Raw genomic sequence first — 12772 nt, 5'->3', positions numbered from 1 at the left:
AAAAATAAAAAAAAATTAAATGTTAATATCACAAAGAGTAGGTATTTATAGCTGGGATGGGAACATTTTTTGTTCGGTAGTATTTCGTGCCTTTAGTTACTAATATATATATACTATATTACCAATGCAAGGTTATGTCCTTTATTATGGAAAGATATATACTTCACAGAGATCAATATTGTTCTCCTTAACAGCCCTAGCTGGGAAATGGTCACTTAAAGGGAAACGTAATTTTTTAAAAATAAAAACCTTCCAGAAAAGCATCAGTTCCAATTCCCTAGTTTTAGTTTACAATCCTCTAAGTATTGTTCGCGTCACAAATCCTATAATAAACAACATAGTAAACTGTCACACAAGCCTTGGCTCGATCTATTCAAATCCCTGGAAACCACCCACACACAAATCTTCTCCTCTAGTTCTAGACTCATTCCCACATCCAAATATTCCAGATAAATATCCCATTTATATTAGGGATAGATTTATTCTGTTTTCGACTCTGATTTTAGAGTTTAGATGAGAAGTCGAATAGAATTGTTGAAGGACTTAAGGAGACAAGTTACAAACAGTAGTCTCTAGTTCTATATATTGTTTTAGCCTCTATATCTTCTTCTTATAAAGTAAATAAAGTATATCTTACACAAAACCGTTGGCTGAAACTCGTGACTGAGGGTAATACGTGTATTATAAAAAAGTTAAAGCGAAATTTTTGGACTTATATAAAATCGACATGGAACCAACAAGGTATCAACCAGCACAATCCCTGAAAATTTTATCGTAACCGGATTAACCGTTCTATTGATTATTACCAAATACAATTTGAAAAAATATCTGTCAGTCTTGAGAACAAATTTGTTCCTTGACTTCTAAAATATAAAATACGAGTAAAAAATGTCTGAAATGAAATTCTGAGGACATATTAATTTTTTTTTAATTCCTGAGGGTTGGAGCTCTATCAAAAGATTTTCCACATGTCTGAATCATGCTATTGTATAAATAACATCAAATTTACTTGTTGTATGTATTTTAATACAATTGTAAAAATCAATAAATACATTTTTTTAAAAATTCCTCAATGCAAACAAAGCTTTTCTACTTTCAGTAATGATAAGCAAAAAGAAAAAACAAACACATAAAGTTGGATAGTTATGAATTTTGGATATACTGTTTGGGAATCGATAGACATTAAAAAATCTAAATTGGCAACTTCCACAGAAGATCAGTTCATTCTATTCCATAAAAACAATATTTGTTAATTTTTCATATCTTGAAAACTGTCTGCTTATTATTATGGAAACATTCTGCCAATAGGAGAGTAAAGTTGAGCTTTTATAAAGTTCCGTAAATCAAATAGTAAACGAGGTACAGTTTTAAAAAAAAAAATCAGTATTTTAATTCCTAACTTTATATTGGCAAATATAGAAACTACTACTACGAAGAAAATCATTAAATACTATTTTAAAGTGAATTTGAATAGCATTTTGAGCATAAAAAGATTTCCTTATGTCTTATAATTTCTGAGATACGAAATTTTCTGAACATGACTCATTTTTGGAGACAGTAGTATGTCAAATTCGACGAAAAAGATTTTTTCAAGCAACTTTCCAGTGATACAAATATCAAATATTAATAGTATTTCATTAACTATTGATAATCAACTAATAATGATAAAATTGTTTTTTTAATTAAATAGATAGTTAATGATAGGACTGCATTAAAGAACACAACAATGTGTTTACAAAATAAACTAATAAAATTCAACACATTATATTCATTGGGAAATACCAAACAATTATGTAAGCTGTAATACGAAGTTTTCAAGAAAAATTGAAATCTGGAATAAGTGCTAATGTTTTTTCCTACGTATGAGCAGTTTATAAACACACACACACAAATGCTCATTTAAAGAATATTGTGTGAATCAGAAACGTATTCGGTAAAAGTTTTTATGATTTAAAATATTTTATTCTCATTATATAGTCAGTTGATTTCTATAATCATTTCGTTTAAAAAGAAAAATAATTAGACGTAGTTATATTCTTATATATAGATCCTTGTATCCAAAATTTTCTTTAATAGCTTAAAAAAAAAAAAGGTGAAAATTAAAAAGTCTATAGTAAAAAAGTTTAGTATTCTATTTTGTGAATAAGAAATTATTGATGTACTAACAGGAGGAAAGTACTGGCATATATCCGGTAAAAAAAAAGTTTTAAATAATTAAAAAGAATCAATGAAATTGCAATATCATTCACCTGATATTTTTTTAAAATTATTGCATCAACAATTCTGAACTATCATTTCAAAATATACTTGACAGAAATTTTTTTTTATTTATTTATTTATTTATTTATTAATATTTACAACTGTATAAAAAATACAACCAGTAAATTTGATCATAATGACATAATGATATGATACAGGATGTAGAGAAACTACCCAGTAGTAGAACTCTAAAAACAGTTTACAATATAAGGTCACGAGGCCATCTTCTTTTTAGGGGCCTCGGAGGATTGCCAGAAATGGAAAAGGAAGCAAGGTTAGAAACTAGTGGGTTTGGGTGGTTAGGGAGTTTATTATGGAAGGAATAATATCGGCTTCGGGCTAGATCGGTTACATAAGGAACATTTAGGTCTTTATGGATGGACAGAAAATTTGAAAAGTAATGTGGTCCATGTAAAAATTAAAAATTGAATTAAATGTCACTGGTTTTTAATAGGGTTTCACACACCTGTGCTAATCTGACCAAGTGCATTTAGCATGGCATCCTGAGCTTACTCTAAAAATCTAGTTAGAATGCTAAATAATCTCACAGATTATTATTAAACTGCTATGTAAAATTATTATTGATATTTTCTTAAAATTTACCGCTTAAAATTAGTTAAAAATGCGCAGAAATGTGGTAATATTAAGTCAAAAATAAATAAAAAGGTATCGAAAATCATCAATGAAATAAAAAAATCTATTAAATAAAGAATAAATGTATTCAAATAGTTAATTTATTTGATTGAAGAATTTAATCTCAATTCCGTAGAGGAAAGGGGGGGGGTGGAGGAAGGAGGGTTTGCATTAGTTATCAGCATTCATGGATTAATATTGATAGAGCACTCGAAGGGATCAGTTTTCATCTATATCCAATTCAATTTGTATTAAAGAAGTCTAATGCTGGAACGAAAAATTAACTCTTAGCTTGATCATAAAGTGAAAACATTTCATGAATTAAAAAGAGAAAATTGACACTAAAATATTCCAAACAATATTTATCAAATATATAATTGATTAAAATTTTATTATCTTAATTGAAATTTACAAGTGTACATTTATATAAATACATCCAATAAATTCGACATTAGTTTATAAAGTACTGATGCAGGCAGAAAAACTCCCCATTAATAGCACTCTAATGACGTTTTTATATTAGCAGGTCTCGTGGCCATCTTTTTTTCAGGCGCCTAGGAGAATTGTCAGGAATAGAATAGGAAGTAAGGTTAGTAACTAGTGGGTTTAAGAGGTTATGGAGTTTATAATGGAGGAAATGGCATCTAGTTCGGGCTAGATCGGTTACATTAACATTAAGGTCTTTATGTATGATTTTATTTGTGACAAAATAAGGAGCATCGAGAATTTTTGGATTGTAAGAATTGGATAAGAGAGGAATTCGAAGGTTTAGTGGAACCTCAAAGCTCATCTCCATAAGTCCAGATTGGCCTTATGACAGTCTAGTAGATCAGTCTTTTGAAATGAATTGAAAATTAAGACCGTCCGTCTAGTAAGTGCCGTAATAGTCGAAATCGACGTACAGTTTCATGTCTTTTCAGTTTTGTGTGAGTATTCCAGGTTAGTCGTTTGTCCAGATGTAGTCCAAGGTAGCGGATCTGTTCGACAGGGGTAAGAGCAACATTATTAAAGGATACTCTAGGGCAGTCGGTAGGTTTACGACGAAGGGTAAAGGTGATTTGATGGAATTTATTTTAATCCTGATTAAACTTTTACTTTAAACAAAAAAATTGAAAAGGGGGGTTAAGTAATCTAAACAAATAAAATAGACACAAGGTAAAAACAAAATTGAAAGAAAATAGAGATTGAAAAATAGAAACATAATAATAAAAATAAAATATAGTCCTAAGAAGTGTAGGATGGCGAGGTAAAGTTGTCAATCAGCTTGAAGTAAGTAACAACGATAATTAAAGGTATTAACCATAATATTATCCATGTGATATAACATAATATTTCAATAAATTTTTTGAGGTAAAAACTTCTAATTTGAATATATTTTATTCTAAATTATCATAATGTTGCACGTTTCGGGACTATTGTTCCATATTCATGTACTTTAATAATCCTCATAATCAGTCAAACCTTTAATTTCGTTTGTGAAATTAAATATATTGAATATGAATGAATAAAATATATTCAAATTTGAAGTTTTTAACCTCAAAAAATTTATTGAAATTGACTTATTAGACTTCCTCAAAAGAAAATCCAACATTATAATAATTCATCGGATGAAAGTCCATCGTAGAATGCCAGAACTTCAAAGATTATGAAGAACTGCTACAAGAGTAGTTAATCATAAACTAAAAATCACATTGCGCCTTTTTTAGTGATAGGTCTCCAAAGTCAAAAAAGAATGAAAGTTATATCTTCATCTGATTTAATTTGGTTGTTTATTAACTGTTTTAAAGTGTGTTGATAGACGACTTGTTTGGACTATGAATGTCCCTTAACAATACACTGGTTTGTGGTAAACATTCGAAGTTGGTTTTCAATATTCATGACTCGAATCGGTCTAGTTGCTAGTTGGTGCAAGGAATTACAACAGACCCTTTCTCCTCTGTTAAAAATTCTCCACTGTTTTGTTTTTGAGAAAACAAATTTTAAAATTCATAGCTGTTTCAATATGGCAACATGAATCCTTACTAGGATATGCGAACAATGCATTGAAATTTTGTTTAAAAATTTCACAATTTTGTTTAAAAATTTCACATAGTGTTACGTGACACATCGAGTTTTGGTCGATATACATTATCTGTATTTTTTTAGTGTTATATTCCTACCGGAGGTATAATTTTGAATTACCTTTTGGATGGACCTTGATCAGTCTTTGATTTGAGGCTGTGTAGACGTTTTTATTTTCAAAATAGATTCGTTTTGGAAAAAAGCCACAAGAAAGAACCACATAAAAAAACAACTAATATTAATCGTTCTCCCTTTAGCCCTTTAAATGTTTCCTTGTTTCCATAGTTGTTTTGAAGATAATTTTTACTTGCACAAAACGTTAGGCTCTGTTTGAATCGGTCGTAAACGAAATTAAAGGATAACCAATTTCTAAGTGCTCTTCAAAAGGTTTGTGGCCATGGGAAGACTCGATACCTAAAGGGAAGAACTCTATTTTTTATAAGGTTTATGTAAGTCCTTATTCTTCGATTAAGGACAGTGTCCTGAAGGATATGGTAGCCATTTTGAGTAAGTTTCAATACTAGTTAGGTAAGCTAGGCAATGAAAATACCCATTCTTCCACATACTAGGGCTATTCATGACGTCGTGGTAAATATAAAATGTTTTACCATGTTAGATGTTATAAGTATAAGATTGTGAGCAGCACTATTTAAAGTCATGTTAAATGTTTAATACATAAGAGCTCCTAGCGGATTTTCTGAGCAATTTGTTTTATAACCTTTCCTTCCAAAACTTCATGTTATTGTTTAATTCTAAGTTTTTATTGAAGTAATTTTTTACATCATGCCTAAATTTGAGTGAAAAGTGGAAGTTGTGTGAAAGTTTTACCACTGCCTTGTTAATTTTCTAACTTTTGAGGAAGAAAATCAAGATGAGCTAACTGATAACTGTCATTAAATTGTTAATATTTTCTTCCATTGCTTTATTAGTTATAAAAATATCCAAAACAATCCAAACGCAAATCAGGAGCAAGTGACTTAAAACGATAACAAACAAAATAATGTGGAGCTCAATTGGTCTGTTGCGTGACGTCATTCTCTATTTAACAGACCTATTAACAGACTCTCAACTGTGGGGTATTCATGATCTTTAGTTTAACATGTTAAAAGCGTTTTAAATGGAAAAACTTATGTTAAATGGAGAAATATTTCCTTATTTTACCGTGTTGAAACGATATAACATGGTTGAGAGCGAGTTACTAGGTCTGTTAAATGTATAATGACGTCATGCAACAGACCAGATAAGCTCTACACCGCCGTGTTAGGTTACTTGAGCGTAGTTTTTGTTTTGATTGTCTAAATATTGTTTTGGACTTTTTTAAACAAGACAATCAGAAGCCAAATCTTCACATTTCTACTATTCACTTACCTTAGGCATGTTGTAATAAATTACTGTAATCAAAACTTATAAGTAAACAATAACAAGAAGTTTTAGAAGGAAAGGTTACTAAACAAGTTACTAAAAAAATCCGCTTGAAGCTCTCATGCATTTAACAATTAACATGACTTTAAATAGAGCTGCTCATAATCCTATATTTATAACATTTAACATGGTAAAACATTTTACATTTAACACAATATCCTAAATACCCCTTATGTTAAATCGCTTTAACATGGTAAAAGAAGGAATCATTTCTCCATTTAACACGCTTTAACATGGTAAAAGAAGGAAACATTTCTCCATTTAACACGCTTTAAACTAAAGCTCATGGATACGCCTACTAGAGTTAGGAACCGTTAAATGACGAACGTAGTAACCAGGCTTTCCTAGCCCTGAAGATTAGACCGAAACGAACGCAATAAAAATACATACATTTTTTTTATAATATATTTATTGTTAAATATAACTGTACTAAAAATATATACAACAATTAAATTTGTTGTTAGCGATAAAATGACGTGATACAAACATTTGGAGAATCTATCCATTGATAAGAAATCAAAACATAAAAAATATTTTAAAAGGAACATGATCAAAGAAAAACTCAAACAGTGATTAAACTATTTTTATTGAGCCAAATAAAAATGAAAATAAGAAGAGAAATAAAAATAAAAATTATAACAATGTACCATATCACTGACTGATCCCAAACAATAAATAATTATTAAAAATATAATTAAAACAAGGATCAATTATATTTATGCACGTATCACATATATGGTATTTATAAAGTAAAATTCATATAGAGCACATCTCAACTGATCCCCAGTAAAAAAAAATTGTTTTTTTATTTTATTTATTGATATTCACAGCTGTATAAAAAATACAACAAGCAAATTTGAAGTAAGATCATAATGATATGATACAGCATGTAGAGAAGCTATTCATTTGTAGACCTCTAAAAACATTTTACAATATAAGGTCACGAGGCCATCTTCTTTTCAGGCGCCTTGGAGGATTCCCAGGAATGGAAGAGGAAGCAAGGTTAGAAACTAGTGGGTTTGGGTGGAAAAAAAAATTTAATTATACATTCTGTCAATGTTTTTCATCTGGTTATATAAAACCAATTTGTACTAAAACGAATCAAGTATAGTCACAAAATATTTTTCTAACCCATATCTATATGTGCTACCATTGAGTAAAAATTTAAAAATCATTTATCTTTACCTATGTATCAAATGTTGACGATTTGAGACCAAAGAACACAGTCTCACAAAATAGTATTTGTGTTAGTGTGTATGTGAACAGCCTTGCTCAAAAATGAAAAGTCTTAGGAAACTAATTTTAGTCTATACGATAGATTTTTCACATTTTTTTGATTTTCTCAAAAATTTAATGATTTTGATTAAACTCCGTATATCAACAATAATTAAATTGTCTTTTTTATGAGCCTTATCTTATTCTCTTTGAATGAAGTATGACTAGGCTTAAATACCGAATTTTTAAAATGGCTTCTTCTATAGTACATTGATTTGTGAAAGTTGACTGATGAAAAAATATGCAATTAACTTAATGTGATAAGAAGAAAAATAATTTTTTTTGCAGATTGAAAATATATTTCCGGAAATAAGAGCACCATAGACAAATAATAATAAAAAAATTCATTATTATCCGTTTCCTCATTGAGATAAAAAATAAATATTATCATAAAATCATTCTTAGTAATTTCAATATTGATTCTATAATAGTTTAACGTTGAATAAACGTTTAATAGCGGAATATAAATTTTAGTAAACTGTTTTATTTTTCTGTCATACTTTGGCAAAAAAAAAAAAAAATGGGATAATTTCGCATCTAGAAATATTATTAAAAGTCTTTTTCTGTAAACTGTAGAATATTGGGGTTAGAAATCGGCCAACTCAACGGCTCATTTGGGAAATTATTACTACAGTGAAAGATAAAAAGATATCTGTTTTGAAACAAGTAAATATTTTTTTTTTTTAATTATTTATTTATTGTAATTTACAACTGTACAAAATAATACAATAGGTAAATATGTAGTATGTTTCATATACACTTGAAAATCTTGGGAAGGAACCACCCATTGGTGGTCAAAAAAATATTATTTTTAACTCGAAATAATCAAATGGGTGGTAAGTGGAAAGTTTCGTGATGAGCGCACAGCACCATATTTTTATAAAAGGTATATGAACATTTATGGAAAGTTTTGTGGATTTGATTAAAACAGTAATCTATGTTTTTGTATAGTATTTCAAATATCCTGACAGACATAAACATTTAATTATCCTATGGTGAATAAAGGGATGTAGGAGACAAACTATTTGGAAGCGACTGGATGATATGACGCTGGGATCCTGATCGATAAACCAGACCAGCCAGCCTGACGCCGCCCATTCTCCAGCACGCAACCATCTTCTGCAATCCTTTCGATATCACTGTATCTGCCCACATCTTTAACCACACGCTATTAGTTCTAATGTAATTGTAAAAAATACTACGTATTGAGCGGGGTGCCACACTCAGTAAGACACTATAGGCCTAGGTTCTAAGCATATCTAGCCTCTATAAAATCGGTACCAAATCCTTGTTGTTGATCACACCACCTCTTGTACAACCGTTGATCAAAAAACAGCTCACATCAAAGACTGAACCTCAGATACACTAAATTATCTATAAAACTATAAATGAAAAATGACTATAACAATAAACCTGTAAGGGTCTTAAGTTCGGTACTTGGTAATGATGTTTCTTGAACGGTTGTACAAAGAGATAATTTGTTCAAATCCAATACAGTAAGGATAGCGTTACCCCAACCCAATTCGTCCCTAAAGGGTGAGGTATACATTTCACAGAGGCTGAATGTGCCCAAAGAAGGTCTCCTGACCCCAGAGACCATTAACAGTAAAGCGATTAAAACTTAATTTTTTTTTTAAATAATTTATTTATTGTTATTTAGAACTGTATACATATATACACATCAAGTAAATTTGCTGTAAGTGATATTATGACATGATACAAATATGTGGAGAATCAACCCATTGATACAACTCCAAAAACATATCAAAAGGAGAAGAACTCGAGGATCTTCTTTTCAGACGTTTAGGAGGATTATTAGGTGAAGGAGAAGCCAGGTTAGAAACGAGTTGGTTTGGGTGGTTGGGAAGTTTATCATGGAAGGAATGGTATCTGGTTCTAGCCAAATCGGCAACATAGGCGACATTGAGGTCCTGATGGATGATTTGATTTGTGACAAAGTAAGGGGCATTAAGGATTTTACGAAGAATTTCGATTAAAATAAAAAAAATTCTCCTTCACTTTCCAGGGAGTCTAAAAACAAAATTAGTTCCTTCAAATCTCTTTTCTATGAAATTCTATACATGATTGGTTATTTTTAATTTTATCCCACAGCCTCCCGTGGACATCCCTCACTACGGTCTTCTGTATATTTCCCAGCTACAGCCATGTTTATTTATTCAATAATCTGTCTTGTAAGGTACTAATACTAGTAAGTACTAAAGTACTAGAAAAGAAGTAAATTAGCTAAGCTATTGCTTCTTAGATTAAAAGAATTATACATAAATATTGCAATAACACTTAATTTAATACTAAAGGCAAATTTTTAGGCCCCAGAGAGCCCATGACGTTGTGGGTTCGATTCCAATCTGGGGCAGTTAATGTATATTTTTGTACACAGTTTATACGGCAGTCCCTATAAAGGAATTTTGACATCCTACGAGTAAAGATAAATTTTAAAAGTCTTTTAACTGTTGTTGAGTTCGTTGATTCGCAGACTGCGCCAAATCAAACAGAACGATCTTTGTTGTTCGAAACTGCACAGAGCTTCGCAGTATTCCTAAAGAGTATATATAAAATCCATTCTGCGTGCTTGCATGTTTTTTGTTCGATGGTTAATTACAAGTGCAGCATACATAGTACTTGATGATGTATTGAAGAATAAGTAGGTGGTAATTAATAATACAGTCTAACACTCTTGTATACCACCAACAATCTAAACTTCTCAATAAATATTTTTCACAACACATGAATAGATTTTTTGTCCATTTTCAGAATAATACTTCTACCTTTCCACTTACAGACAATTTCCTAAATAATACGTCAATTAGCATTTCTAGGAATAGTAGTCAAAATTGAAAAAAAAAAAATAATAATAATTTGATCTCAAAAAAATTAATTAAGAAATTAAATTGAAGGAAAATAGTCCGGGTGGCGGTCAATAAAGACACAAATTGTAGAAAAAAACTGTTTAATATTAACCGACGTTTCGCCCAGTTTTACAGGGCTAAATGAATAACAAGATACAAACATTGTAAGAAGTGACAACATTAGAGTAAATATAAAGAGAAAGTAAGAAAGGATGTAAAAAAAAATTATATTTTTATAGAAAATAATAATAAGCTTAAGTTAAGGTAGTATAAATATAAATGGACTAAAAAATCGTCCTTACAATGTTTGTATCTTGTTTTTCATTTAGCCCTGACCCTGCAAAGAGGAGCGAAACGTAGGTTAGCATTAAAGAATTTTTTCTCCTAGTCTTTACCATTATTAACCGCCACCCACACTATTTTCCTACAATCTAATTCATACGGTCAGCTATCTTTTTCCAAAATAAAGAAATTAATTTTATTTTTTAATTTAGGAATTTATTTGTTAAAAAAAACAACAGATATTACCTTATTTTTCATTACATATTATTATAAACCTTATCTGATGTAACGCCAAGAAGGTGATGCTATAGTACAAGAGCCCAGGAGGAGATAAAAGTCGTTATTTCACCCCAATTTTTTATAACTTTAATGAAAACTATTTAGAATTACTAGTCAAAATTGATGAGTTTGCCAAGTATAAATAGAGGAAATAAAAAATGGCGGCTTTATAAAAACGTTAAAAATAATTATTTTTTCATTCGGAGCTCTATATCTTTAAAACTACCAAGAACAATAGAAAATGTAAGAGAACGTCATTTAAAGTAGAGTAAATTTGCTTAACTGTAAGCCCTAATAGAACTATTTACGTTCAATATTTCTCGAGATATAGCTTGTTAAAAAGCAATATTTCATAAAAATCTACAGAACGTACTGAAAGACCAGTAGTTAGCGAATTTATTTTGAAAAATCTATATCTCAAAAACCATTCGACGTACAGATGTCTGTTAGCACTCAAATTAAAGCTTGCTTAATGGGATATGAAGTAGTTTAATACGTTTATCGACGTAGGTGTACTAGTTTTCATGATGTTTATTAAAATAAATTGATTTGTAGTAGATTTTACGTATAGATTTATTTTACAAATATATACGTCACATAGTAAATAGCTCTATTAGGGCTCATATTTCAGAAAATTTATTCTCCTTTAAATAATGTTCTTTTTAGATTTTCTAGTGTTGTTGGTAGTTTTTATGATATGAAAGCTCCGAATGAAAAATTAATGTTTTTTAAGCCTTTGAAACAGCCGCCGTTAATAATTTTATATGATGAAATAAGATTAAATAATAAATGAGTATATATCAGAATATAAACAATGGTTTCTACTAATTATAACTATCAATTTTTTAATAATATTATTAATCAATAAAAACTGAAAAAAAAAAACAAGAACATAAAATGAGGTCATCTAACTGATAACCTGAAAAAGAGTTAGGGACGCACGATGTACGGAAATAAAATTATTCGAATGATAAAAATTAAATATTAAATATTTTAAAAAATCTGTAATAAATACAGCATCATACTATACTTTCATATAATGGCTCAACTTGTATTTCCTCAATTAAATAAATTTTATTTTATTATTTTTTTTCCGATAGAACTTTGAAAAATATTTGCATACTAAATTTAAACTGTTTCGAACTATTAAAAAAATTTTTAATTTACTAAGGCTAGAGTTGATAACATTTGATCCACAGATCAACTCCAGCCTGGAAAAAAAAAAATTAGGACATTTCAAAGTGTATGAAATATAGTTTTTTTATTTACAACGCAGTACATATTAGTGTTCCATTAAAACTAATGTAATAAAAATATTGATAAATTATTGGATTATTACTAACCGGTAATGATTTCAACAATAAAGTAATTGACAGGACTTCAATTTTTTTAATGAGCGTTTGTGCTGTTTTTCAATTGAATAATGAAATAATGAAATAATCGATTTTCCGATCTCAGAAGTCCATTACTTCACTAGATAATAACATTACCAGCCGTGATTCCTTAATTCCAAAAAATCTCAACTCTAAAATGTGTCGAGGAAAATTTTAAAGCGACATTTTAAAATTACGAAAACGAATCGTACTGCAAATAAACCACAATTATTCATAACATTAATCGACTAAATTTGAAAAGAACTTCATAAAAAAAATTTATTTTAATTTTTTTTTTTAATTTTATTTTTATATCAGATC

At 29.4% G+C, this 12772-nt stretch overlaps 1 protein-coding gene across 1 annotated transcript in view; it reads right to left on the bottom strand.

Annotated features, from left to right (window-relative positions):
* Positions 1 to 12772, bottom strand: part of LOC106684028 (uncharacterized) — a gene marked incomplete in the record, with an annotated part of 110149 nt that overhangs the window by 8434 nt on the left and 88943 nt on the right.

Source organism: Halyomorpha halys, unplaced genomic scaffold, assembly GCF_000696795.3.
Source record: "Halyomorpha halys isolate HHAL.00 unplaced genomic scaffold, Hhal_1.1 Scaffold539.1, whole genome shotgun sequence".
NCBI lineage: Eukaryota > Metazoa > Arthropoda > Insecta > Hemiptera > Pentatomidae > Halyomorpha > Halyomorpha halys.
Note: the sequence above shows the minus strand (reverse complement) of the source record. Positions and strands in the feature narration are given on the sequence as shown.